The following is a 26,070-nucleotide window of genomic DNA, read 5'->3' as shown; positions in this document are numbered from 1 at the left end:
TGTGCTGGGGACCCACCCCTTCTCTGGGGAACGGCCTGGAAGACACAGATTAAGAAAATATGCAGGGCTTCCCTGATGGTCCAGTGGTTAAGATTCCAGCTGCCAGTTCAGGGGACACTGGTTCGATCCCTGGTCTGGGACAATTCCAAATGCCACAGGGCAACTAAACTCGTTCAGCACGATTGCTGAAGCCCACGCTCTGCAGAGCCCATGTTCCACAGCAAGAGAGGCCTTCACAGTGGGAAGCCGGTGCACAGCAGCGAAGATCCAGCACAGCCCAAAATAAATAAATAAACGATGAAAAATTTGAAAAAGGAAGATACACAGATAAATGTAAATGTGCCATCTGTGATAAACGGGAAGGAATAATAACACAAGGAGCTGTGAGAAATTCAGGCAGGATAAGCATATTTCCATGAGGTTAAAAAAAAAAGCTTCTCTGAGGAGATAATATGTGATGTTGGAGACCTGAGTGTGTGTATGTGTGTGTGAGCTCAGTTGTGTCCAACTATTTTCAACTCCTTGGACTACAGCCTGCCAGGCTCCTCTGTCCAGGGGGTTATCCCAGGCAAGAATGCCGGAGTTGTGGAGAAGGAAATGGCAGCCCACTCCAGTATTCTAGCCTGGGATAACCCTACGGACAGAGGAGCCTGGTGGGCTGTAGTCCAGAGGGTTGCAAAAGGGTCAGACTCCACTTAGCAACTAAACAAAAACAACTTTATATATAATGTTAAAAAAATTGGAATCATTGTATAAATTCTCTAAAGAACATGATGCTGTCATCATACCACTTTTCATATATATCCTTCCATACTGAAATCCCCCTAAAAACAACTGGTTTTACCTCACTGTCATTAAAGAATATGAAAGAGGAAACCAAAAAAAAAAGAATACTGGAGTGGGTTGCCATTTCCTTCTCCAGAGGATCTTCCTGACCCAGGGATGGGAACTGTGTCCCCTGAATTGCAGGCAGATTCTTTACAGTCTGAGCCACCTGGGAAGCCCCAAATAGGACATACAACTAACTTTAAAATTTCATCTCTTTCTCTTTTATGGTAACATGTTCAGTAGGGAAAAAAAAAAAGTTTAAACAGGGATATGCAGTCATTTGAGAATGGCTCAGATCTTTTTTTTTTAATTTTTATTGGAGTACAGTTGATTTACAATAGCTAACTGAATTAGTTATACATATATCAGCTCTGGTCTTTATCCAGTCCTATTTTAGATGTTAGGTGATCTATGAATTTCCCAATGATTTATATCCATTTTATTTATTTTTAAAATTTTATTAAATTATAGTTAACTTAATAGAAAATTTTAAATTACATACCTTACTCGCATTTAGAACTGACCCTTGACGGACACAGATTGAACTGCATAGATTGTTTTCAATAAATATAGAACCTAGAGACTTCCCTGGCAGTCCAGTGCTTAAAGACTTTGCCTTCCAGAGCAGGGGATGTGATTCAGTCCCTTGCGGGGGAGCTAAGATCCCACATGCCTTGCAGCCAAAAAATCAAACTATAAAACAGAAGCAATATTGTAACAAATTCAACAGTGACTTTATTTTTTTTTTCTGTTTTCAATATATTAAAAAGCAACATAGTACAAATGTTGTAGTTAATATTAAAAAGGATCCAAATTTTACAAGGAATTAATTTTTATAAACAAGTTCTACAATGAAAGGGAAACAGCATCTTGATACATAAAAGTGTTGTTAAACAAGATTTAAAAATTTTTAAATCAGAAAATGTTTTAAATTCTTTCAAATGTTCAAACAAAAACAAAAAGCAACCTGTACAATCTCCATAATAAAATGTATCCCTGTACAACTGTCCTGGGTACAATCTTAAAATTTTCGAAGTTTGAGTCATAGAGGCAGTACTTTAAAAAGTACATTTTCAGTAAAACATTTTACCATTTATCAAACTATGCATTTATATTTTTGTTCTTCCAGAAATGAGGATTTACATTAACACTGTATTTTTACTGTAAAAAAAATACATTTAGTGATATTTAACTTCCTGAATGGCTTCAGTAAAACATCGATTTAATGAGCAAATTCTAAAATTTTACAACGAAATAGCATGTGTAGATGTATACTTGTATGCTCAAGATCATGTCACAGAACTTACACTTAAGTTCTCTGAGAAGTTAAATATGGTTTATCCCCAAACTTTATCAAAAAGCTTTCTCATATGTTAGTAAAATGAATCACTGAAGTTAAACATTTTCTCATTTCTCATAAACATTTATTAACAAAATACTGAGTCAATTCTGACTATCAACTTGAATATTTTTCATTATATACACCAAAAATCTGATTCACCACCAAGAAGCTTCTTGCAATACAAAAAAATAATTAAAATATTTTCTTCATAATACAACTAATCCATATAATACATCCTTTACTCAATTGTCTAAAATGATTAGGAATTGTGGCACTTTCTTTTGCATAAAACCCTTTCCTCTTTTTAAAACCCTGAGGTGAAAGGCTATGAATGTAATAAAACTAGAACCACAATTCTTCTCATGTCTGTACTGAATTGCTATTGGGTTTTAAAACTTTTACAAAGAAATGTGACAACTTGTAAAGCTGCTCTATAGTTTTTTAAGAAAACATTCCAAGCAACAAGTTAACAAAAAGGACCTAAAATGACCCTATGAAAAATCCTTATAACACTTGTTAGCGTCGAGATGAGCACCATTTTCCATCTCTACCACTGTCTCTTCTGTTATCATAGTCATGGCTCCAGCCATCATGATTCCTGTCTTCATAGAAAAAATCGTCTCTGTTTCCTCTGTAATGATGGTCAGACCCGGGATCACTGTAACGCTGTTCACGGCTATAATGTCTATCCATCATGTAGGGATGAGAATTCAGTCTGACTTTTCTCTGTGATGATGGTGTATCTTGGCGCCACTGGGAGCTTGAAGACTGGTTAAAAGTATGATTATGTGACTGAACTGATGGGGAAAATCCTGACTGATCCAGATGTGGAGAACCAAATTTCCCTCCATATGACATCTGTCTCAAAACATTGTTAATCACTGCTTGTCTCTGAAAATTTTCTGAAGACGAGAAAGATCTTTGAACTGTCTGTGCTGATTGAGTCATGTTATCCACCGTCCTGCTAGGAGATGTGGAAGTAGGGCTTGAATTTCCAACATGATGCTGGGGATATGACAAACTGACCTCCTGTGAGGCATGGCTGCTTCCTGATCTAAACTGAATCTTGATAGGCCTTCCAAAAAGTTTGATTCCATTAAGCAGATTCATGGCATAAGGAACAGATACTTCATGTTTGAAATTCACAAATGCAAACTGCTTCGGTTTGCCATCCTTGTCTTTCGGAATTTTCACTTTAATTACTGGACCAGCCTGTCACGGTGCCGGGGCGCACCGTCCGGCTTCCGCCAAGGAAGCGCGGATCGCCCAACAATGACTTTAAAATAATGATCCACATCAAAAATATCTTTTAAAAAATACAGTACCTATATTTTCACTTTACAGGTCTTTGAATTAACTAAGCATGGTGGAGAGTTTGTGCAGAATTAGAGCTCACAGTATATGGAATACAAAAAACTAGGGTTTGAATCCTGGTTCTATCCACATAGGTCAGCTTCCTGCCCTGAGATGAGTCATTATCAGTTCTTTTGTTTTTGAGGCAGAGAGAGCGCTACACAGATTTTGAACTGTGGGGGTTGGTGACCATGACCCCCATGTTGTTCGAGAGTCAGGTGTACATTTTTAACTGCACTGATCTAAAGGGGGCTCCCCAGGTGGCACAGTGGTAGAGAGTCCACCTTCAATGCAGAAGACACAAGAGATGCAGATTTGATCCCTGGGTCGGGAAGATCCTCTGGAGAAGGAAATGACAACCTGCTCCAGTATTCTTGCCTGGAGAATCCCATGGTCAGAGGAGTTTGGTGGGCTACAGTCCCTGGGGTAGCAAAGAGTCGGACACAACTAAGTGACTGAGCATGCACACACACACAGTTCTGATTTAAGAAGTAATAATGATTAAGGAATGAGAAAATTGTGGACTTGGCAGCCAGAAAGATTTGGGGGTACCTGGGTAGCACTCCTCTGTAGGTTATCAGGGAAGCTTGTTAACCTCTCTGTGCCTCTTTCACATCTGCAAAATACAAGGAAAAATCTCTAACAGAAAGGAGTTGTTTTGAGGCTTAAAAGAGACTATATAGAAAAAGTGCTTACCTCAGTCCTAGACACAAAATAGGCGCTCAGACAGAAGCAACAGGTACAGCTTTTGTTCCAGGTGCTTAGGGGTGTTTGGTGTTCAAAAGTGGGCTGAGCACACTACGGAGAACAGTATGAAGGTTCCGTAAAAAAACTCAACATTCAGAAAACTAAGATCATGGCATCCGGTCCCATCTCTTCATGGCAAATAGATGGGGAAACAATGGAAACAGTGAGGGATTTTATTTCTGGGGGGCTCCAAAATCACTGCAGATGGTGACTGCAGCCATGAAATTAAAAGATGCTTGCTCCTTGGAAGAAAAGTTATGACCAACCTAGATAGCATATTACAAACCAGAGACATTACTTTGCCAACAAAGGTGCATCTAGTCAAAGCTATGGTTTTTCCAGTAGTCATGTATGGATGTGAGACTTGGACTATAAAGAAAGCTGAGTGCTGAAGAATTGATGCTTTTGAACTGTGGTGTTGGAGAAGACTCTTGAGAATCCTTTGGACTGCAAGGAGATCCAACCAGTCCATCCTACAGGAAATCAGTCCTGAATGTTCATTGGAAGGACTGATGCTGAAGGTGAAACTCCAATACTTTGGCCACCTGATGCGAAGAACTGACTCATTGGAAAAGACCCTGATGCTGGAAAAGATTGAAGGTAGGAGGAGAAGGGGATGACAGAGGATGAGATGGTTGTATGGCATCACCGACTTGATGGACATGAGTCTGAGCAAGCTCTGGGAGTTGGTGATGGGCAGGGGAAACTGGCATGCTGCAATCCATTGGGGTCGCAAAGAGTCAGACACAACTAAGCAACTGAACTGAAGGAAAAAAACTAAAAACTAGAGTTACCACGTGATCCAGCAATCCCACTCCTATGCATCCCAATGTTCGTAGCAGCACTGTTTACAATAGCCAAGACAGGGAAACCACCTAAATGTCCATCCACAGTTGAATGGATCAAGAAGATGTGGTACATGTACACAACAGAATACTACTCAGCCATGAGGAAGAATGAAATAATGCCATTGGTAACAACATGCACGGAGCTAGAGATTATCACACTAAGCAAAGTAAGTCAGAAAGAGGAAGACAAATACCGTATAATACCACTTATGTGTAGAATCTAAAATACGACACAAATGAACGTATCTGTGATACAGAAACAGACTCACACACATAGAGAACAGACTTGTGGTTGCCAAGGAGGAGGTAGGGGAGGGAAGGACTGGGAGTTTAGGATCAGCAGATGTAAACTATTACATATAGGATGGATAAACAACAAGCTCCTACTGTATAGCACAGGCAGCTATATTCAGTATCCTGTGATAAACAGGATATTAAAAAGAATATTTTAAAAGGATATACATATACACACGCATATAGGTGTAATTGAATCACTTTACTGTTCAGCAGAAATTAACATCACATTGTAAACCAACTATAATTTAAAAAGAAGTGGGCTGGGGCTTCCCTGGTGGCTCAGTGGTAAAGAATCCACCTGCCAATGCAGGAGACAGGGGTTCGATCCCTGGTCTGGGAAGATGCCACGTGCTGCCAGGCAACTCAGTCCTGGCACCACAGTTACTGAGCCTGTGCTCGAGAGCCCGGGAGCCACAACTACTGAAGCCTGCTCGCCCTAGGGTCCGTGCTCCGCAAAAGAGAAGCCACTGCAATGAGAAACCCACGCACTGCAACCAGAGAGCAGCCCCACTTGCCACAACTAGAGAACAGCCCACGCAGCAATGAAGACCCAGCACAGCCACAAATAAGTAAATAAATAAGTTTAAAACCACTAAAAATAATAAAAAGAAGTGGGCTGAGTAGATCTGAAGGTAACTCCCTTGGTGTAGCAAGATGACTTCAACACACTGTTTTCACCTCCATCACCACCTTTGATCTTGAGAACGACCCTGCAAGGTATAGTCAGCCCCTTGCAGAGCTGGGGAGACTGAGGCACAGGGGCCCTGCAAGGTCTGAACATGACCTCAGACCAGGTGTCTTCCTGTCAGCCCCTTTGTGCTCCCTTGAAACTTGCCACACCTTCAAAGTGTGTTCCAATTTTTGCTTCACCCTCTGGTTATGTATGGCTTCCCAGGTGGTGCTAGTGGGGAAAGAACCTGCCTGTCAATGCAGGAGACTCAGGAGACTAGGAAATGGAAACTCACTCCAGTATTCTTGCCTGGAGAATCCCATGGACAGAGGAGCCTGGCAGGCTACAGTCCATGGGGTCACAAAGAGTCAGGCACAACTGAGCAACTAACACACACTCTGCCATCATCCTGGAACAGGGAAGAAGACCATCATCTAGTATAACCAGCCCCTGCAGGGCTGACCTTCCCTGAGGGTGCAGTGGGGATGCTGTGTGTTTTCCGGGGAGGCTCACAAAGCAGGAAGGCTTTGTGAGCTTTGTGAGCTCACGAAGAGCTAGTGTTGACACTTGTGACTGCTCATAAAGCCATGTTCCCCAGACCCACTGGTCCACTTAAGTCTCAAACCAATATGATACCCAAGTCTAAGAGCTGCTGGGGACTCAGGGGACATTGTCCCATACTGCTCCTTTGCAACTTCTTTGGCTTAGATTTTGATCAATTGCTCTCCCAAGTATTTGTAGAAATGTGTGACCCCTCCAGCATGATGAGATAGTTCATGACAATCAAGCAGAGTGGAGAAAGCAAAGGGAGAGTGAGATGGCAGCCGGGAGGCCAGTCAGGAGGTTGGGGCAGCCGTCCACCTAAGACACGATGGGGACCACAACTGGGACAGGAGAAAGAGGAGAAGGTGGAGGCTGCAGCTGGTGTGGAGGAAAAATGCCAGGGCATAGTACTGAGTGAAGGGAGGAAGGGAGGGATCAAGGCTGTGTCTCGGGTTTCCGGCTTGAATGACCGGGTAGGCAATGGTTCTACTTGCTGAGATGCTGAACACAGGGAATGCGATAGAAGCAGTCAAGGGGAAAAAATCATGGTTTTTAGCTGGAAATGTATCGAGCTTAATGTGCAGGACTCCGGTTGGAACAAGGAAGAAGATTCACGGGTGGGGAATCATGTGTGGAAACCGTGAGTGCACATGAGCTCTCCCAGGGATGCATGGATGGATGGATGGATGTGTGGACGAGTGGGAGACTGGGGGAGTGGATGGATGGAAGAAAAGATAGATGGGCGAAGGCAACTGGAAGTATGTAGAAAAGCTGACTTGTGTAATGATTTTTAAAAATTTCTGATATAATTTGAATATTTGTTTTTGAAGTCAATACTCTGATACTAGTTTTGAGTTGAGGCTCATGTATATCTAAATCTGAACATTGTCTTTCTATTTCCTTTTCATGTGAAACTTGTTAATTATGTATTATACAAATATTTTTCTCCTAGATGGACCTCAAAGGCATGTTGCTAAGTGAATAAGTCAAACAGAGAAACACAAATACTGTATGATCTCACTTATATGTGGAATCTAAAACAAAAGTTTTAGATTATGAGCTTGATACCCATCAAGCTCACAGAGAAAAAGTCAGACTTGTGGTTGCCAGAGGCATGGGGTACAGGAAGGGAAAACTGAATGAAGGCAGCTGAAAGTTATGAACTTCCAGTTATGAGATAAATGAAGACTAGGGATGAAATGTATAAGGATGATGATAGTTTACACTGCTGTATAATACACAGGAAAGTTGTTCAGAGAGCAAATCCCAAGAGTTCTCATCCTAAGGAAAATTTTTATTGTATCTATGTGATATGATAGATTATAACTAAACTTACAATGGTGATTATTTTACAGTATATGTAAATCAAACCATCATGCTATATACCTTAAACTTAGTCAGTGATGTAGGTCAGTTATTTCTCAATAAAACTGTGAAACCTTTTTAAAAAACATAGATGGATGAATAGATAGATGGATGGGTGGGAGGGTGGATGGATAAATGAGTGGGTGGATGGATGGATAGAAGGATGAGTAGGAGACTGGGTGGGTGGATGGATGAATGGATGAGTGAGAGAATGGATGGATGGATGAATAGATAAGTGAGTGAATAGATGGATGGATGGATGGATAAATGAGTGGATGGATGGATGGATGAATAGAAGGATGGGTGGGAGACTGGGTGGGTGGATGGATGGAAGAGAAGATAGGTGGATGGATGGGTGGACAGCTAGATGACAGACAGAAATCTAGATTTTATTCTATTTAGATTGAATCAGGTGGAATTGCTGTTTTGGTTGTTAAAAATGATCAAATATTTTATTTTTTGCAGGCTAAAGCACTTGAGGGGGAAGGGTACTGTTGTCTGCAATTTACTTTGAAATGCTTCAGCAAATCAGGAGGGTTAATGGATGGAGAGCGGGGTAGATGCTGTGATGAAGTGATTATGGTAAAAATGTTAACAGCAGAAGTCAGGCTGTGGGTGGACAGGTATGACAATTAATTCATCTTTGCTATATGTTGGGAATTTCCATAATAAATTCAGGGGAAATGTTTTCCAGTGGTCAAATGTTGACATTTTCGTGTGGTTTCACCGAGTGTTTACTCCTCATTTCGCCGAAAGATTCTTCTAGGTTTCCTTTCTGTGTCATCAACAGATCTGCCTTGCTGAAACTCCTCTGGCCTTATTCTTCCCAGAACTGGGGGCTGGGGGGGAGGGTCAGTATCCTCCAAGCCACCCCCAAGGTTCAGGTTGAATTGCCCGAACGTGCTGATTACCGCCCCAAGTTCGCCTGTATCTGGCTTGTAATAATTATAGATTTCCTCTGCGATTTGAGTGCTTTGGTTGCCACGGCAACGGCGTAATAGCTCAACTGAAGCGCTGTCACGGTGATTTAGAACCAACCCATCTCTCTTGCAGCCTCCGGTCTGGGCGACCCCACCTCCTTGCCGTCGTCATGGCAACTGATGAGCAGCCTGTGATGGAAAGCTCTGGGCTCCCCCCACTCAACCTCCCCATCTTATGACCATTGCCACGCCCTCTTCTGGGCACCCCTGTGCACAGGCACTGACCCCAGCTTCGGCTGTAATTGGGAGGCTAGAGTAATCCTCCAGACCCCCTCCCAGAGACGGGGGTCAGATGGACTGTAAGGACCAGGGCAGCCGCCCCTCCCCCTGGCCCCAGAGGTCTTGGAGATGACCTGGCACCCCTCAGAGCCCCTCAGGGCTGTGGCCCCGACACAGGCTGGTTCTGCCGCCACTGTCCAGGGGAAGCCATTTAGTCTTCCGCAGCCTTGGGTCTGTGCTTTGTAGCTTCAGGAATTCCTGAGCTGGCTAGAGAAAAATCAAGAGAGAGGCTCCTGGAAGGGGTCAAGGGGACAAAAACAGCCTATTTCAGAAAGTCCCAGAGCAGGTGGTTCGTGTGGATCTTTTTCTTTCTGCTTCTGTCTGGAAATCTTTCTCTCTCTCTCTCTCTCTGAATCCATCTTTCCACCTTACGCTCTCTCTCCCTTCCCTCCTCCTCACCTTCTCCCCATCCCTCTCCTCTAAGCGCTTGCTAGGAGCCAGCTGAGCGCATCCTTTTCCAAATCTGCTTTGCTTCGGAGGAGCCCTGTTCCCCCTCCAGTATCTGAGCCAATGTTCTGGGGACAGCCTGGGAGTCTAGAGCATCCTCCCGAGGCGGGAGCTGATACCCGGCGGCGCCTCTTAGGATGAACCAGCTGGCCGCGTCCCTGAAACTCTGCAGGATGGCATAGAGGAGGCATTGTAAGCAGGCAAGAGCTGGGCTTGCTGCAGGACCCTGACGACCGGGCATTGTGAGTGCAGATGTGTGTGTGTGTGTGTGTGTGCATGTATTTGCACGTATTGCACGTATCTGCTGACATATGGAGGTGTGTCACTGTTATCTGTGGTAGTGGGTGTGTAAATGTGTACCCCGCGGCACATATGCAAGTATGCCTGTGGGTGACTTTCTATCTGAAGGACACAGAAACCTGCATGACAGATTGTTCAAGGATATTTTGTGAAGAGAACATGGCAGGATGAGCCCTCCTATTTTAATTTTTTGTTGAAGTATAGTTGACTTTTTTTTTTGATGTATGAGCCCCTTTCAAATGATAACAAGATAAACAAAGATGGATGTTAAAATGCTAAGTAAGGAATTGAATTTGCATCAGTAGGTTGGCTGAACCGCTTCTTAATGCATCTGCCTCCTGGCCCTAGGAAATGAAGTGAGGGTCACCTTGAAAGGGCATTTTTGCTCAAGCCCCCCAAAGAGATCCTTGCCTTTTGTCATAAGGGCTAAAACAGCACACACAGACACACACATACACATACACACACACACAACTTCCTCTTTGAAACTCGAAGGCTCAGGGGGCTCTTTCAGGACACATTTCGCTTTCTTCCTCCACAAGACAGAAGGAGTTTGTTTGGCATATGGGGGGCTTATGACAAGGAGATGTAGGAAACTTTGGCTGGCAACATGCTCACAGTGTTTATTTCTGGGGTCGGTTAGAAGTTCCTTTTGTATTTTTTGACTGAAGCAGCCCAGGCCTCAAGAGGCAAGCAGGTTGAGAAAGGGAGATTTGATTTCCAGGGCAGGATGTGGGAACCCTGGCAACTTGCCGTTTAAGATCGAGCAGTTGGTGCGTGAGGGCAGGCGATCACGTCGCCCCCTGGAAGGGAATCCTTTGTGCTTCTCCATTCCTGAATGTTTGGGAGGCTTGGCGGCCAGTATCTATCTGTGAGTGAACGCTGCTGGTGGGCTGGGCAGTGCCCTTGGCATCTTGAAGGAAAGGACAGATCCGAAGACAAGGACCAGCCTCAGGAAGGTTCTAGTTCACGTAGGCACGGACCCTGCTTGTTCAGCACCTCAACCTCCAGGCCTCGCTGCTACTTGTGATTCTAAGTTGCCGCCTTCATTCCCCTTCGCCAGGGCCTCTGTCTGCAGAGGTCCTGCCACCCTGGCCCACCGGCCAAAGCTCTAATCACCTTTAACCATCCTCCGTCACTGCTTGCAGGAACCTCTTAGACCCAGGTAGACCTGATGCCCTACGTCCTCCGCTGCAGGTCCCCAAGTCCCCTGCACCACTGGCATCAGGTACCCTATAGAGTGCTTTCTGCATTTTATCCATTACAGTTAATTTTACAAGGAGTCAGAAATATATGAAGACATTCATAGTGATCAGCCTAAACTCTTGAAATACCAGTGGCATGAAAGGCAAAATGGCTGAAAAATGGTCCCAGGTTAAAAAGAGATGAAACGAAAGGAAAAAATGAGAGAGAGAGAGATGAAAAAGCCTTGCACACGAGTGCAGTGATTAGTGGTTCCAAGGGGAAGTTTGAGAAACAGAAAGCCGCCAGAGATGTTTTGGGGACAAGTGGGGGAATTTGAATACAGAAAATATTTGATACTATTATGTAAAGAATCCGCCTGCAAATAAGTGCAGGAGACACAGGTTTGATCCCTGGATTGGGAAGATCCCCTGGAGAAGGAAATAGCAACCCACTCCAATATTCTTGCCTGGGAAATCCCATGAGAGGAGCCTGGCGGGCTACAGTCCATGGGGTTGCAAAACAGTCGGACACGACTTAGCAACTAAACAGCAACAAATTATGTCAATAGTGAATTTCCTGAAGGTGACATATCTTGTATCTCAGATCATTTGTACTGAAGTTCTATAAGACAGTGTCCCTGTTTTCAGAATATACAGGCTGGAGGATTTAGGAATGAAATATCACAAAGTCTGCAAGTACCTCTCAAAGAATTCAGAGGAGAGATAATAAGTACATAGATTGATTGACAGATGGGATAGGTACATATGTGGCTCAGTGTTAACAGTTGGTGGTTCTGCGATTATAGGTGGTTGTTGAGCAACTTGAAACTTTTCTGTAGGTTTGAGATGGTTTGAGGGCCCACCACATGCTGGGCATTCTGCCTAGCTCAGCCCATGGACTGCCTTATGTAATGCTCAGAGCAGCCTCGGGATGGGGGAGCTCTGTCATACCCATTTTCCAGTTGAGAAAACAGAGGCAGAGCCAGATTCCAGCCCCAGCCGAAATCCACACAATGCCGCTGCTCTACCGCCTCCCTTCTGAGGAAATTACGAAGGGTAACAGTCTTGCCCACTTCTAGTCTGAATCTGAGTGACTTCACATCTCCATTCTGGAGTAGAGGTTAAGAGTGCTGGATCTAGAGCCAGCCTGGGCTTGTGGCCTGGCTCATCTACTTAGTGGTTCTGTGTTTTGGGGCAAGTCACTTAACCTCTCTGTACTTCCATCTCTTTTTTGGTAAGAGAGGATGATAATTGTAACTGCTTTCGAGAGCCATTCTAAAAATTAAAAGCACTAGTATATGTAAAAGCTTGAAACAGGGTTTGACCCAAAGCAAGTGATCCCTGATGGCTCAGATGGTAAAGAATCTGCCTGCAGTGCAGGAGATCCGGCTTCGATCCCGGGGTTGAGAAGATTCCCTGGAGAATGGAACAGCAACCCACTCCAGGATTCTTGCCTGGAGAGTCCCATGGACAGAGGAGCCTGGCCGGTTACTGTCCATGGGGTCACAAAGAGTCAGACATGACTGAGCAACTAACACATACACACACACACACGCACACACACACAAGTGATCACTAAATATTGTTGTTGCTATTACTATTACTCTTGTAACCCCAGCTTTCTTGACTCAGCCAGTGATGGATAACCCTAGAGGGGTCTTTCTCTTCCACACCCAGGCCTGGCTTGCTTTCTAGACCCTAGCAGTCTCTGCAGAGATATCAGGCTGGGGTGGGGGGGTGCGGATGGTAAGAGGCCATCTTATCCCATCTCTTACCAGAAGAACTGCTCTCCACAACTCACCTGAGAACCAGTTACTCAGGTGTGCTATAAAGACCACCAGGGAAACACACCGGTTGAGTCCGAGCCCATAAGCCCACGAGTTCACCAGAGCCTTCAAAGTCCATCCACAAAGGCTGGAAGCAGGCTCCTGTGTTTTGTCTGTTGGGGGTTGCTCTCACCAATTGACGTTTTGGGGGTGACTCCTCAGGGTGATCAAGAAAGAATCTCGATTGGGAGTGTTTATCCGTCCACTCGTTGCCTTTTGGTTTTGTGAACCAGATGTTTGCACCCTTGAAAAGTCATCCTAGGAGTGGACTTGGGGGCCGGGGGGTGGGTGGGGGGGCCATGTCTCAGTCCTGAGCAGCTGGGGTGGATCCTCAGTCACCCTGGTTCCCCTCCACGTCCCCCTTTCGAGGGGTGAGAAAGGAAAGGACTGTTACCATAGTGACCACAGAACCCAGGCTGCCTCGGCGGGGACCTGTGCTCGAAGCGTCCAGCATGTGACGTGCTGCTCACTGCTGGAGGTGATGGGACGGATGAATGAGCCTCTTTCTGTTGAGGGATGCCGATGACTCTCATCACAATGTGAAATTATCTTCTTTATTTATTTATTTATTGTCTGTCACTTCGGCCGGAACAGAGGGCAAGGACTCTGATGTCTGGTCCCACCACCCCCGCCTGGGTCCTCAGGATTTACTGTTGTGTCTTTAGGTGACAGATGGTCAGGAAATAGCAGAGCCTGATGGCAGACCCGTGGAATGAATGAATGAGTGAATACATGCATTTCACAGGCTAAAGGCAGAGACAGGGATTGTGAACAGATTGTCACAGTACAGGTGAACATGCATAAGAATATGTGTATAAATCTGTGGCTAATCTAATCATGACAAATATTGACAATTGGAACAAGGTGATAGGTAGAGCTAAGGTCGACTTGTGTGTTTGCTTTTTTGTTTTGGCGGGGGGCGGGGGGCCCACACAATTCAGCTTGCAGAATCTTAGTTCCCCAACCAGGGATTGAACCCGGGTCCCCTCCAGTGGAAACTCAGAGTCCTAACCACTAGACCTCCAGGGAATTCCCTTAAATATTTTATTAAAAAAAAAAAAACGATTGCTGAGATTTCCCTGGCGCTCCAGTGGGAAGCAGGGGGTGTGGGTTCCATCACCAGCTGGGAAACTAAAATTCCACATGCCTCAAGGTGTGCAAAAAAAAAAAAAAAGAATGATTGCTGGAGAAATACAGATGAGTGGCGTCTAACCCTGAATTGAGAGTCAGGAAGGCTTCTTGGAGTAGGTGGCCAGAAGTGCCCAAGATTCAGGGAATACCCACAGCGGGAGGGGGCAGAGAGGACAATCCAGCAGACAGGATCTGGTGAGAGATGACCTGGAGGCAGCAAAGAGCAGACTGTATGTGAGTCAGCGCCCAGAGGACAGGGGGAGGGGCAGGACATACAGGTTGAAGGCGGGGGGTGGGGGTGGGGGGTTACCCAGATAAGCAGCTGGGCTTTATCCTGGGGGTAGCAGGGAGCCAGGGAATGTTGGGGCACCCATATTGTATGAAATACTAATATGATTTCTATATAAAGACTTTAATTTGTTCCTACAACCCTTACCTTTTTGCCTGGAGGATGGCTGGGGGTTTTGTACATGTCTCAAAGAGTATCCTTCCCCGGTGGTTCAGTGGTTCAGAAGATGCAAGAGACTTGGGTTCGATCCCTGGGTTGGGAAGATCCCCTGGAGGAGGAGGAAATGGCACCCCACTCCAATATTCTTGCTTAAAAGAGAATCCCATGGACAGAGGAGCCTGGCAGGCTATCCATGGGATGGCAAAAGAGTGAGGCATGACCGAGTGACTGAACAGAAGCGAGGAGTGTCATTTTAGAGATGTGCTTTTTTTACTTAGCAAGTTTGTTTTCCTAAAATTGTCTGAAGGCATAAAATGGAGGCATTTTTCTCAACAGGAGGTAAGGTAGAAGTAAGGTAGAGAATGACTGCTGATGACAGAAACCAAAGGAGATTTGGACACCTGGGTGGGTTTCTCCTCCAGGGAGTATGCCAACCAGGATAAATTCCACCCTAGGTTTTTTGTTGTGTTTTTTTTTGTGGTGGGGGGGAGGTGGGCTGTGCCACGAGGTATATGAGGTTTCCTCAGTGGCTCAGCAGTAAAGAATCCGCCTGCAATGAAGGAGTCGCAGGAGACTCGGGTTCAATCCCTGGGTCAGGAAGGTCCCCTAAAGGAAGGCATGGCAACCCACTCCAGTATTTTTGCTTAGAGAATCTCATGGACAGAGGAGCCTGGTGGGCTACAGTCCATGGGGTCACAACGAGTCAGACACAGCTGAAGTGACTGAGCATGCACACGTGCTCTTCGTTCCCCAGCCAGGGATAGAACCCCCGCCCCCTGCAGTGGAAGCTCACAGTCTTAACCACTGGACCACCAAGGAAGTCCCCATCCCAGTTTTATTTACTCTGAATATCTGGCTCTATGTGGACAAAAGACAGGAAAGCCGATTGATGTTTTGCACTTGCTTGACAGTCTACCTTGCACACTGATAATCACCAGCAGCTGGGATCAGCCTTCCTCCTCAGGTTCATGTCCCAGCCGTTTCTTTGGCGCTCTATTTTGTCCTTGGGACCCCCCTCCTTTCAATAAACAAGCTAAACAAGGCATTGTAAGCTGTAGAGATAAGAGCTTCAGCCATCTGCCCTCTAGTACCATGGGAAGCCTCCCTAAACAGACAGGCTACGTTTGATGTCTCAGATGCTGCCAGACTGCAGGGGGCATGGGAGGAGGTATAAGATTGGCATGAGGATCTTGGAAATCAACACACATGTGTCATCCAGAAGCCCCCAGGTTTTGGCCAGGGTCACGTGATTGATGGCCATTGTGCCAGTCAACAACTTGATTGGTTCAGAAGGTGATGCGTCGGGGGCTTTTTCATGACTCTGTCCTTGGATCTCCCCTCCTCTTAAGCTGTCTCTCCTGCATCAAAATTTTGAAAGCATAGGCTAGAAGAATTAGGAAGCAAGAAAAGGTAGGCAAACTGTTGGTCATATATTGATTTTTTTTTTTAATTTTATCTTTTGGCCATTCCACATGGCATGTGGGGTCTTAGTCCCCAGACCAGGGGACTGGGACTAGGGACCCATGCCCCCTGCATTGTCAGTGCGAAGTCTTAACCACTGGACCACCAAGGAAATCCCTCATATACTGATGTTTGAAATGTGCAGGCAGCATTCTCTGTTACCTGGAGCTGTCCTGAGTGCCATAGAGTCGCAGAGATGTTGTTTCTTGGACACCAAGGACCTTACATGCCTTAGGGTAGGATAGAGTGCCTCATGGAATTCAGACCCCTGCACCCTGAAAGGGAAGGTAGGATAAGAATTGGGATGTAGGGAAAGTGCCAAGTGTGGACTGAGATTGGAAATGAATGCAAGGCCAAAAGATGAAGACTTTCTTGGGACTTCTCTGGCAGTCCAGTGGTTAAGACTCCACGCTTCCAATGCCAGGGGTGTGGGTTCGATCCCTGGTCAGGGAACTAAGTGTCCACATGCTGCAGCCAAAAAAAAAAAAGCACAAACAAAAAAAGATGAAGATCTTCAGGAAGACTGCAAACAGTGATAGCTGTTAAGTTTTTTTGTCCCTGTAAAGGAAGTGTTTGTTGGTTGTTGGTCTCAGTTGATTGATGAGGTTTCTGGGTAAGGACTACAACCACCAAACTGGTAATAGTCCCAGATCTTGGTCTGCAAGCCCAGAGGGCCCTAGTTCCAACCAAGCTCTGGCTATGTGTCCTGTGCAAGTGTCTGAACCTCTCTGAGCCTGTTCCCTCACCTGAAAAAATGGGAAGAGTAGAATTTGCATTTGGGGAGTAGATGAGATAGTGTGGGTCACGCTTGGTACAGCAGGCATTTGTTCACTGAATCATAGCAGACCTTCCATCACGCATCAGATCCTTTGAATTTCTGAAGCTGAAGCATTTCCAAGGGATTATAGGAATACCGTCAGGCATACGTGGTAACTCCAGTCACCAAAAAAGTGTTTCCAAGCTGCCCTCAGTGCAGACCAGGGAGAAAATAAACGGCTCGTTTGTAACAAGCTGTGGTATTTGCACCCTCAGCAGTTCCTGGAGTCCTTAAAACGATTTGGTTTCTCCAAACAGGAAACATGTCTCCTCCCATCACGCGGACCTTATCTGCTGGTTTTTGCCCACCCCCCACCCCCCCACCCTGAGCGGGAATGCTGGGTCCCCCGGGCAGAGCAGAGCATGTGCTCACTGGACAGACACCTGGTAAACATTCATGAAACTCAGCAAACAGACTCCGGTCCGCTGGCCTTGGTCAGCTTGTTCAGCATTGGCACAGCATCTTTCCCAACCCAGATTCTGTTCTCTCACTCCCGCTCCCTTGTGGGGTCAGAAATCCGAAACTCACCCAGCACTTCCAGGACGTGTCTTTCCGCTTATGTGCTGCCTCCAGAACGAAGCCTCTGCCTCTCTCATTCAGGGCTTGGATTCGAAGCCTTGTCTGTTCTTTTCTCCCTTCACTCTATTCTAGAGACACCATGTCCATGCTGCCTGCGTGCAGAATTTAAGTTCACCTTATTCTTCCTGATGGGGCTTCCCAGGTGGCTCTGTAGTGAAGAATCCACCTGCTAATGCAGGAGACGCGGGTTCGATCACTGGGTTGGGAAGATCCCCTGGAGGAGGGCATGGCAACCCACACATTCTTCCTGATAGAGCCCCGGGGGCTGGGGCAGTGTGGGCAGGTGAACTGGGAGACAGAAACCTAAGGGTGGAGAGATTAGGGCAGACCGGCTTCTGTCTTGTGGAAGCTAGATCTTCAGGCTTGAGCAGAGCCAGAGATTTGCACGCGCAAATGGTCCCTCCCAGGACATTAGACTGTAGAAGAAATGCCCTCCCTACAAGGTGGAGGTTTCTTTGGAAACTGAGAATGTGGCCTGCGAGGAGCAGTCTCTTCTACATCCTGTGTGCAGGCTTCAGTTGGCCAGATTCTGTGCCTCATGACAGCATGGGTAGGTTTAATTCTTCCCATTTCACAGATGAGGAAACCAAGGCCTTGGTGAGCTGAGCAACCTTTTTTTTTTTTTGGCCACACCATACAGCTTGTGGAATCTTAGTTCCCCAACCAGGGATTGAATCCGGGCCCTCACCTGGGCCCTCGGCAGGGAGAGTGCTGGACCACTAGGAAATTACTGAACTGAGCAACTTGCCCAGTCATCGAGCTACTAGATGGCACATTTGGGCCCAGTTTCTGGCTGACGTTACTTTCTCAACTCCACCCTCGATCTGTCTTAGGAGTCAATACTTGCCCCTTTCTAAGAACAGTATTCCTCTCCGCTTATACAAGCCAGTGATGATTGTATGGTGTTCCACCAGCAGGTTACAGGGAATCACAAATCCAAGGAGAAAGGGGTCTGTTTTGCAGAGAAAGCTGGGGGTGGGGCTGGACAAGGGAAGCCAGGTCGGAGATAAAACCTTCTGTCCCATGGCCATCGTCACAGGCCCTTGAATGGGGCCCTGTTAGCCATCTGCAAAGGCCAAGCCTCTGGCTTTATTGGTTGCCATGGCGACCCCTGGCCTTGACAATGGAGGCCCACTTAGCTTGAGCCCATCATTGTGTCCCATTGAGTCTGCAGACAAGCTGACAGTTGGGGCTGCAGACAGGGAAAGGAATGTCCCCAGCCTCTGCCAGTGTTTCTGTCTCCGTTCCAAGAGCAGATAGAAGAATGAGAAAGAGTATTTGGGGAGGCCTCAGAGAAGTCCAGGGGTTCCATCCCCAACCAGTGACACATGCAAATGGTAAAGAGATGGTTTTGGAGTGTTTAGTATGTACTCAGTGATTGTTTGCAGCGCGGCACTGGGGCTGGGGACAGCAGGGACCCAAGTCCCAGGTCTCAGTTCACCCTCAGCTAGTCCATGAGTTAGGTGCAATTGTTATTGTCCCTATTTTACAGAGGAGGAAACTGAAGCCCAGAAAGGTTACTTAAGGTGCTCAAGGTCACACAGCAGGCAAAAGAGGCTGGTTTCACATCAAGCACCCTGCACCCCAGCTCCCCAAAGGGCCACCTTGGTCTTCATTTTTTTCTCTTCTTTGTCATCTTTGGAATGTTTAACTTTCAAAGTCAGAAGCCATTTCCAAGGACTTGGGGGCAGTGCAGACCTGGGTCAAGTGCAGGGTCCACCGTCTACCCCTTAGGAAGGTGGTTGTAACCCTGCCTCGGGAGCATCACCAATGCCCAGGTCACACTCATGGGTGTGCCCGGAGGGAGGGGGCATCATAGATGGAGAGCTCCCCTGATTCTCGCCGGCAGCAAGGGTAAGAATCACTGGCTTTTGAGACCTAAGACCGTGGGGAGCCATTCACCTCTGAGCCTGTCACCTGAGGCAGACACAAAATGTCACACAGAAGGTACGGTGCTCACAATAGGTGAGCCATAAGCGGCAAGCAATACTGTGATTGTTGTTGTTGTTCAGTCGCTAAGTTTTTGCGACCCCATGTACTGCAGCATACCTGTCTTCCCTGTCCTTCTTTATCTCCCAGAGTTGGCTCGAACTCATGTCCATTGAGTTGATGATGCCATCCAACCATCTCATCCTCTGTCCCCCTCCCCCACACCTTCTCCTCCTGCCCTCAATCTTTCCCAGCATCTGTGTCTGTCTTTTTATTCTCTATGGCTTTTTATTCATAGAAAAAAATCAGAAGATTTTTTTTTTACCCTTTCACCTGAATTCCTCTCGCCCTATTGATTTAAACATTGCTTCCGCCCAGCCCACCCTCCAAATGCACCAGGAAGATAAGAGGCAGCAGAGAGAACTAATTAGCATTTTAATTAAAGGAACTGGGATAGGGAGCGGTGGGTGGAAACCCAAGGACTCCAGTATCTGGTGAGACCAGGGTTTCAACTTGTTTTGCTTGAAACATGCACTGAGAAACAGGTTCTTTGTAGGAGCTCCACGTGTCTGAAACAAAGGTCACCCCCCACCTACCGTGTGCTCTGATGGTTCCTATTCTCTTTAGTTTATGGATTGATTGAAATTTCTCTTTTGGTTCTCATCATGGCAAGGAGAAAAGTTCCTGTCTGATGCTAGCCTGATTTTAACACCTGTCTAGAGAGCTGCTCGTCTCTATCCTAGCAAGAGGATGGGGCCCTCTACAGAAGATGGGGCCTGGCAGAGGCTGGAAACCTTGGGCAGTCATCCAGCATTTAATTTGACAACCCGCCTTGATTTTATTCTTTCCCCGATCACTTTTATTTGCAGCAAATAAAACTTTGAGGGAAGAATGCTGGGGAGTGATTAGTAGGGGCTGTTGTTGATCAGTCGTTCAGTTCTGTCCGACTCTTTGCGACCCCATGGACTGCAGCTTGCCAGCCTTCTCGGTCCTTCATTGTCTCCCAGAGTTTGCTCAGACTCATGTCTATTGAGTCAGTGATGCCATCCAACCATCCCATCCTCTGTCACCCCCTTCTCCTGCCCTTTATCTTTCCCAGCATCAGGGTCTTTCCCAATGAGTCAGCTCTTGGCATCAGATGGCCAAAGTATTGGAGCTTCATCATCAGTCCTTCCAATGAGTATTCGGGGTTGATTTCCTTTAGGATTGAATGTTTCATCTCCTTGCAGTCCAAGGGACTCTCAAGAGTCTTTTCCACCACCAGCTGTAGGAAAGTAATTTTTAAATAGGCAAGTTTAAAAAGCAAGTTGATCTCAAGAAGTACCTTAAGTGGGGACTTCCCTGGCTGCCCAGAGGTTAAGACTCTGTGTTTCCACTTCACAGGGCACAGGTTCAATCCCTGGTCAGGGAGCTGAGATCCCACATGTCACGTGGCGGGGCCAAAAAGACAAGGATTTCAGGGACCGGGGTGCCTGGCAACCAGCCAGTTTTCCATTCAGAGTCAGAATTTCTCCAGCCCCACCTTGGTCCTAAGCCTCAGGGTGGGCTGGTGCTCAGAAAGCTCCCCCTCCAGCCCAGGATCCCTCAGGCCACCCTGTCCCTTTTCCAGATGTGCAGCAGATTGCAGACGGGAGGACCCAGGTGGAGGGGAGGATGGTATCACTTCTGGGGTAGGAGTGGGGGCTGGGAGCAGTGCTGCAAGGAATTCTCCATAAACTGCTCCCCAGATGCTTCTCAGGGTCAGAAGGGGCCTTAGAAACGACATGATCCAACACCTATGTTTTACACACAAGGAAACCGAGGCTGGAAGTGGGGTGTGTCTTCGATTCCAGAGCCAAACAAGGGCTGTGGTGGACAGGCAATGACTCAGTGACTTCAGAGTTAGGGGAGAGGAGTACAATTATTAAACTGCCATTTTAACACGAATTTCAGACCTGCTCACTAATTTTATTTTTTTTTAATTATTGTTTTTGTTTTCGGCTGAGCAGGGCCTTCATGCTTTGCACCGGCTTTTTCTCTAGTCGTGGAGTGTGAGGACTACTCTCTAGTTGCCGTGTGGAGGCTTCTCATTTCAGTGACTTCTCTTGTTTCGGAGAATGGGTTCTAGGTGCATGGGTTTCAGTAGTTGTGGCTCGAGGGCTTAGTTGCTCCTCAGGTGCTCTGTAGGATCTTCCCGGACCGGGGATCGAACTCATGTCCCCGGCATTGGCAGGCAGGTTCTTAACTACTGGATCACCAGGGACGTCCCTGGATTTACCTATTCTCGAAGTTTCAGACATAAACAGACTGTTATAATAGGTGACCTTTTACATCTGGATTGCTGCAGTTACAATGTCTTTAAGGTTCATGCATGTTGTATCGGTGCTCCTTTCTTTCCTTTTTATGGCGAATAATAGTCCGTGGCATAGACAAACCACATGGTGTTCATCTACTCATCCATCAGTGCACACTGGGTTGTTTCCACCTTTTGGTGCTTGTGAATGGTGCTACTGTGAACATGCGTCTTCACGTTTTTCTTCAAGTTGCTGTCTTCAGTTCTTTCGGGTGTATACTTAGAAGTGGAATTGCTGGACCATATGGTAATTCTGTGTTTAACATTTTGAGGGACCTGTAATTCTTAAACCACCAACTCTAAGGCTGGGAGTTTAGGAGCTGGTCTCTGACTTCTTCCTCGCCATCAACTCCCACCCCACTTGATGTTCTCCACTCAGCTCATCCCAGCAAGTCCCCCTCCCCAGCTCATCAATGACCTCAGCATCTCGTTAACATACTGAGTACCTATTTCTTCCTTGCCCTCTGAAGAGGTCCCTTCTGGATAAGACAAGAGCAACTGGCACCCTCCTTCCTTGAGAAGGTCTCTAGAGGGTTCCATCTGGCAATCAGCAGATTTTTTTTTTTTAATATTTGTTTACTTGGCTGCGCTGGGTCTGTTGCAGCATGCAGAATCTTTAATCTCTGTTGAAGCATGTAAGATGTTATAGTTGCCGCTTTCAGGGCTAGTTCCCTAACCAGGGATAGTTCCCTGACCAAGGATAGAACCCGAGCCCTCTGCATTAGGAGCATGGAGTCTTAGCCACTGGACCACTGGGGAAGTCCTGTGACCTAATTCTGTGCATCTTCCCTTTCACCGCTCTGAGATTTCATGCCTGAGTCCATGGACATTCCAGGTCCTTTCTTGCCTTTGAGCATTAGCTCAGCTTCCCGGGTGGCCCTAGTGGTAAAGAACCCTCCTGCCAATGCAGGAGACATAAGCGACGTGGGTTCGATCCCTGGGTCAGGAAGATCCCCTGGAGGAGGGTCCGGCAACCCACTCCAGTATTCTTGCCTGGAGAATCTCATGGACAGGGGAGGCTGGCAGGATATGGTCCATAGAGTCAAGAAGAGCCGGACACAACTGAAGCGACTTAGCATTCATTCCTTCATTCATTACCTCCCCTTTCTTTCTATGGCTTCTGAAATCTTGCAGCTTTTCAAGGGGCAACACCTCCCACACAAACCTAGAATTAATTTCTCAGTTCCCGTGGCACCTTGTTTATACCAGCAAAGATAAAGATTCCATTCTGTCTCATGCAGAATTAGCTGTTGACAGTGAACTAGGCATTTCTTCATCTACATAACCTGCCAGGTTATTTTAAGGATTTATTGACATGATGGGTAAAGCAGTTACTACATTAAATTCTCCCGTTTTCTCCCCCTCATTCCTCTGACACTGAATTATGAGCTTTAGAAAGAGAGCAGCGTTTTATTCATCTTCATTTGCTCCTGTGTCTAGATAATACAGTGCCTTTCGTGAGACGGGTACCTGATTAATTTTGTTGATTGGATTAGTGGGCCAGAGAAAGTGAATGAATGACATCAACTCTTCTGATTGTTGGAAATACATTGTGCTGAGAACTAACGTCTGATAGAGATCAGGTTTCGTTATAAGGTCAGTTTCAACTGCGGGCCACTGAAATGTCACGGAGATATATTTCCCAATGTGACATTCTGTAATTGAAAGTGTACGGGTGTGACTTTCACTTTTGCAGAGCATTCAAATGTTAATATTCGAGTTCTCCGCGATTCTCTCGCATTTTCAAACACACATCGAATGGAAATTGAATTGTGTGGAGTCCTTAGTGCTCCCATTTGAGAGGAATAGTCTTCAAAGAGAGACAGCAATTGCTCTTTCTGCCTAGTTGTTGTGTTGTTGTGCTTAGTCACTCAGTTGTGTCTGACTCTGCGGTCCCCGTGGACTGTAACCCACCAGGCTCCTCCTCTTGCCTGGGATTTCCCAGGCAAGAATACTGGAGTGGGTTGCCATTTCCTTCTCCAGGGAATCTTCCCAACTCAAGGACTGAACCTGAGTCTCTTGAGTCTCCTGCATTGGCAGGCAGGCCTTTACAACTAGCACTACCTAGTTACCAGGCTGCTAAATTAACAGGCTTGCATTGAGTTGGCTGTTCCAGGATAGATCAAAAACTCCATTGAGTTATCACAGAAAGAGTCTGGTTTCTCAGTTAATTTATGGTCACACTTTCCAAGACCATGCTTTCCTCAATAATATTTTCTCAGGGGAAAAGCAGCAAGATTTCCTCTCTTAAGAGGATCATTTGTATTCATCAAGCCCCTTGCTTCTATAGTTAGGTGTTTTGTTAGTCACTGAATTAATCCATGTTGTCATGAGCAAGGGTTTGGGGTTAGGCAGTCCCAAGCAGTCCTGTGATCAAGGCCGAATACCATGACCTCTCTGAACTTCTATCTCCTCATCTCTGAAATGGGGAGGTACCCTACTCCCTGGATGGTTGAACAGATTGAGGGGGATCAAATACCCTTCAAAACAGTCACTTCTTGGAGGAGGAAATGGCAACCCACTCCAGTATTCTTGCCTGGAGAATCCCATGGACAGAGGAGCCTCGCAGGCTACAGTCCATGGGAGTCGAAAAAAGTCAGATGTGACTGAGCATGCACACACATTAATTGAACGCATCAATATGTTTTTAGACAGGGATATGATCAGTTAGCTTCAGAAGCACTGCCCTGGGGGTCCTCTGTTCTCACTTATTTCTTTCCCACACCTAGAGTTGCTAATATTTCCCATCCTATCTCTTTTGACTTTTTTTTTGGTGGCAAAGGGAAATGATAACATTTCGGCAAAAGATGGAAAATTTCAAAATCACTCTTATTCTAAGCTTCCAGATAATAGTAGTTTCCATTGTGTGTCTGTGTGTTCCCTTCTAATCTTTGTCCATGTGCAAGATATATTTTTTCATAAAAGCCTTCTGTTACAACATTAAAAAATAAAAAACCAGTCACTTCCATCCTGAAGGATTCTGGTGGCTCAGACAGTAAAGAATAAATCTGCCATGCAGGAGACCCAGGTTCAATCCCTGGGTCTGGAAGATCCCCTGGAGAAGGGATTCTTGCCTGGAAAATCCCATGGACAGAGGAGCCTGGTGGACTACAGCCCCTGGGGTCACAAAGAGTGAGACACGACTAATCACATACATGCCACACCACAGCAGAAACCAACACAGCATTGTAAAACAGCTATACTCCAATAAAAATAAATGAATGAATACATAAATGCATATACAATGAGAATCAGAAAAAAATACTAAAATAAACGAAGGCATCCCATATTCATGTGATTGCCATTTTTGTGAATAACAATTCTATTTAAAAAAAAAAGCAAAACCTGAAAATTCCACATCCTGGAACCCTCTCGGTCCAGAACACACTCAGGATGGTTGGTCGTGCTGGAGAAGTTCACCCCTCAAAATGGGCCTCAGGTACTGCTCTGGATCTGCAGGGTTCCCAGCGACCCAGCCACCAACATTCTGTGTGAACAGGGCAGGGGGCCGCCCGGCCTCCCCCACTGAGTGGTCATCAGGACATCTGCTCTGGAGTTTCCTCCATCCGAGTTTTTCCATCGTGTAGGACACAGGCTGCTTTGCTTATCCAGGTGGATGAGGCCCTCTCGCCAGCTTGCCCACAGAGGGTCCTCCAGCCAACTCTGTCCTCTCTCTTTGTTTTTCCATCTGGAAAGTGAGTGTAATAATCCTACCTACATACCAGGTCAAGAAAAACACAACTTGGGGTACTTCCCTGTTGGTCCAGTGGCTAAGACTCCAGCTGCCAATGCAGGGGGCTCAGGTTCCTTCCCTAGTCAGGGAACTAGATCCCACATGTCACAGCTAAGAGTTCACATGCTGCAACTAAAGATCCTGCATGCTGCAACTAAGACTCAGAGCAGCCAAATAAACTAAGAAAATATTAAAAAAAAAAAACAAAAAACCCACAAGGTGAACAGGCTTTGCTTTAAAGTGTATATACTCTGGGGACCTCCCTGGCAGTCCAGTAGTTAGAATTCTGCGCTTTCCCTGCCTTGGCCTGGGCTCAATCCCTGATTGGGGAACTAAGATCGTGCAAATCACGCAGTCAAAAAATTTTTTAAAAATAAATAAAGTGTAGGACTTCCCTGATGGTCCAGTGGTTAAGAATCTGCCTGCCAATGCAGGGGATACTGTTTCGATCCCTGGTCTGGGAAAATCCCACGTGCCCGGGAGCAACTGGGCCCAAGTGCTACAACTCCTAAAGCCTGTGCTCCTCAACGAGGGAGGCCGCTGCAGTGAGAAGCCTGCGCACTGCAACTGGAGAGCAGCCCCTGATGGCCGCCACGAGAGAAAGACCCAGCAAAGCTAAAAAAATAAATTA

The 26,070-nt window shown here is 46.2% G+C and overlaps 1 protein-coding gene and 1 pseudogene across 6 annotated transcripts in view; one reads left to right on the top strand and one right to left on the bottom strand.

Annotated features, from left to right (window-relative positions):
- The window catches only part of ABAT (4-aminobutyrate aminotransferase), an 85,482-nt gene that overhangs the window by 20,043 nt on the left and 39,369 nt on the right, over positions 1-26,070 (top strand). The window lies entirely within an intron of this gene.
- LOC145532999 (RNA-binding protein 7 pseudogene) lies at positions 1,563-6,020 on the bottom strand (annotated as a pseudogene). The gene has a single exon (XR_014073752.1). The product of XR_014073752.1 is annotated as an RNA-binding protein 7 pseudogene (transcript).

Source organism: Giraffa tippelskirchi, chromosome 13 (genome assembly GCF_054371585.1).
Source record: "Giraffa tippelskirchi isolate mGirTip1 chromosome 13, T2T-mGirTip1v1.2.pri, whole genome shotgun sequence".
In the NCBI taxonomy this organism is placed as follows: domain Eukaryota; kingdom Metazoa; phylum Chordata; class Mammalia; order Artiodactyla; family Giraffidae; genus Giraffa; species Giraffa tippelskirchi.
The sequence above is the reverse complement of the archived record's forward strand: the minus strand, read 5'-3'. Positions and strand labels throughout refer to the sequence as shown.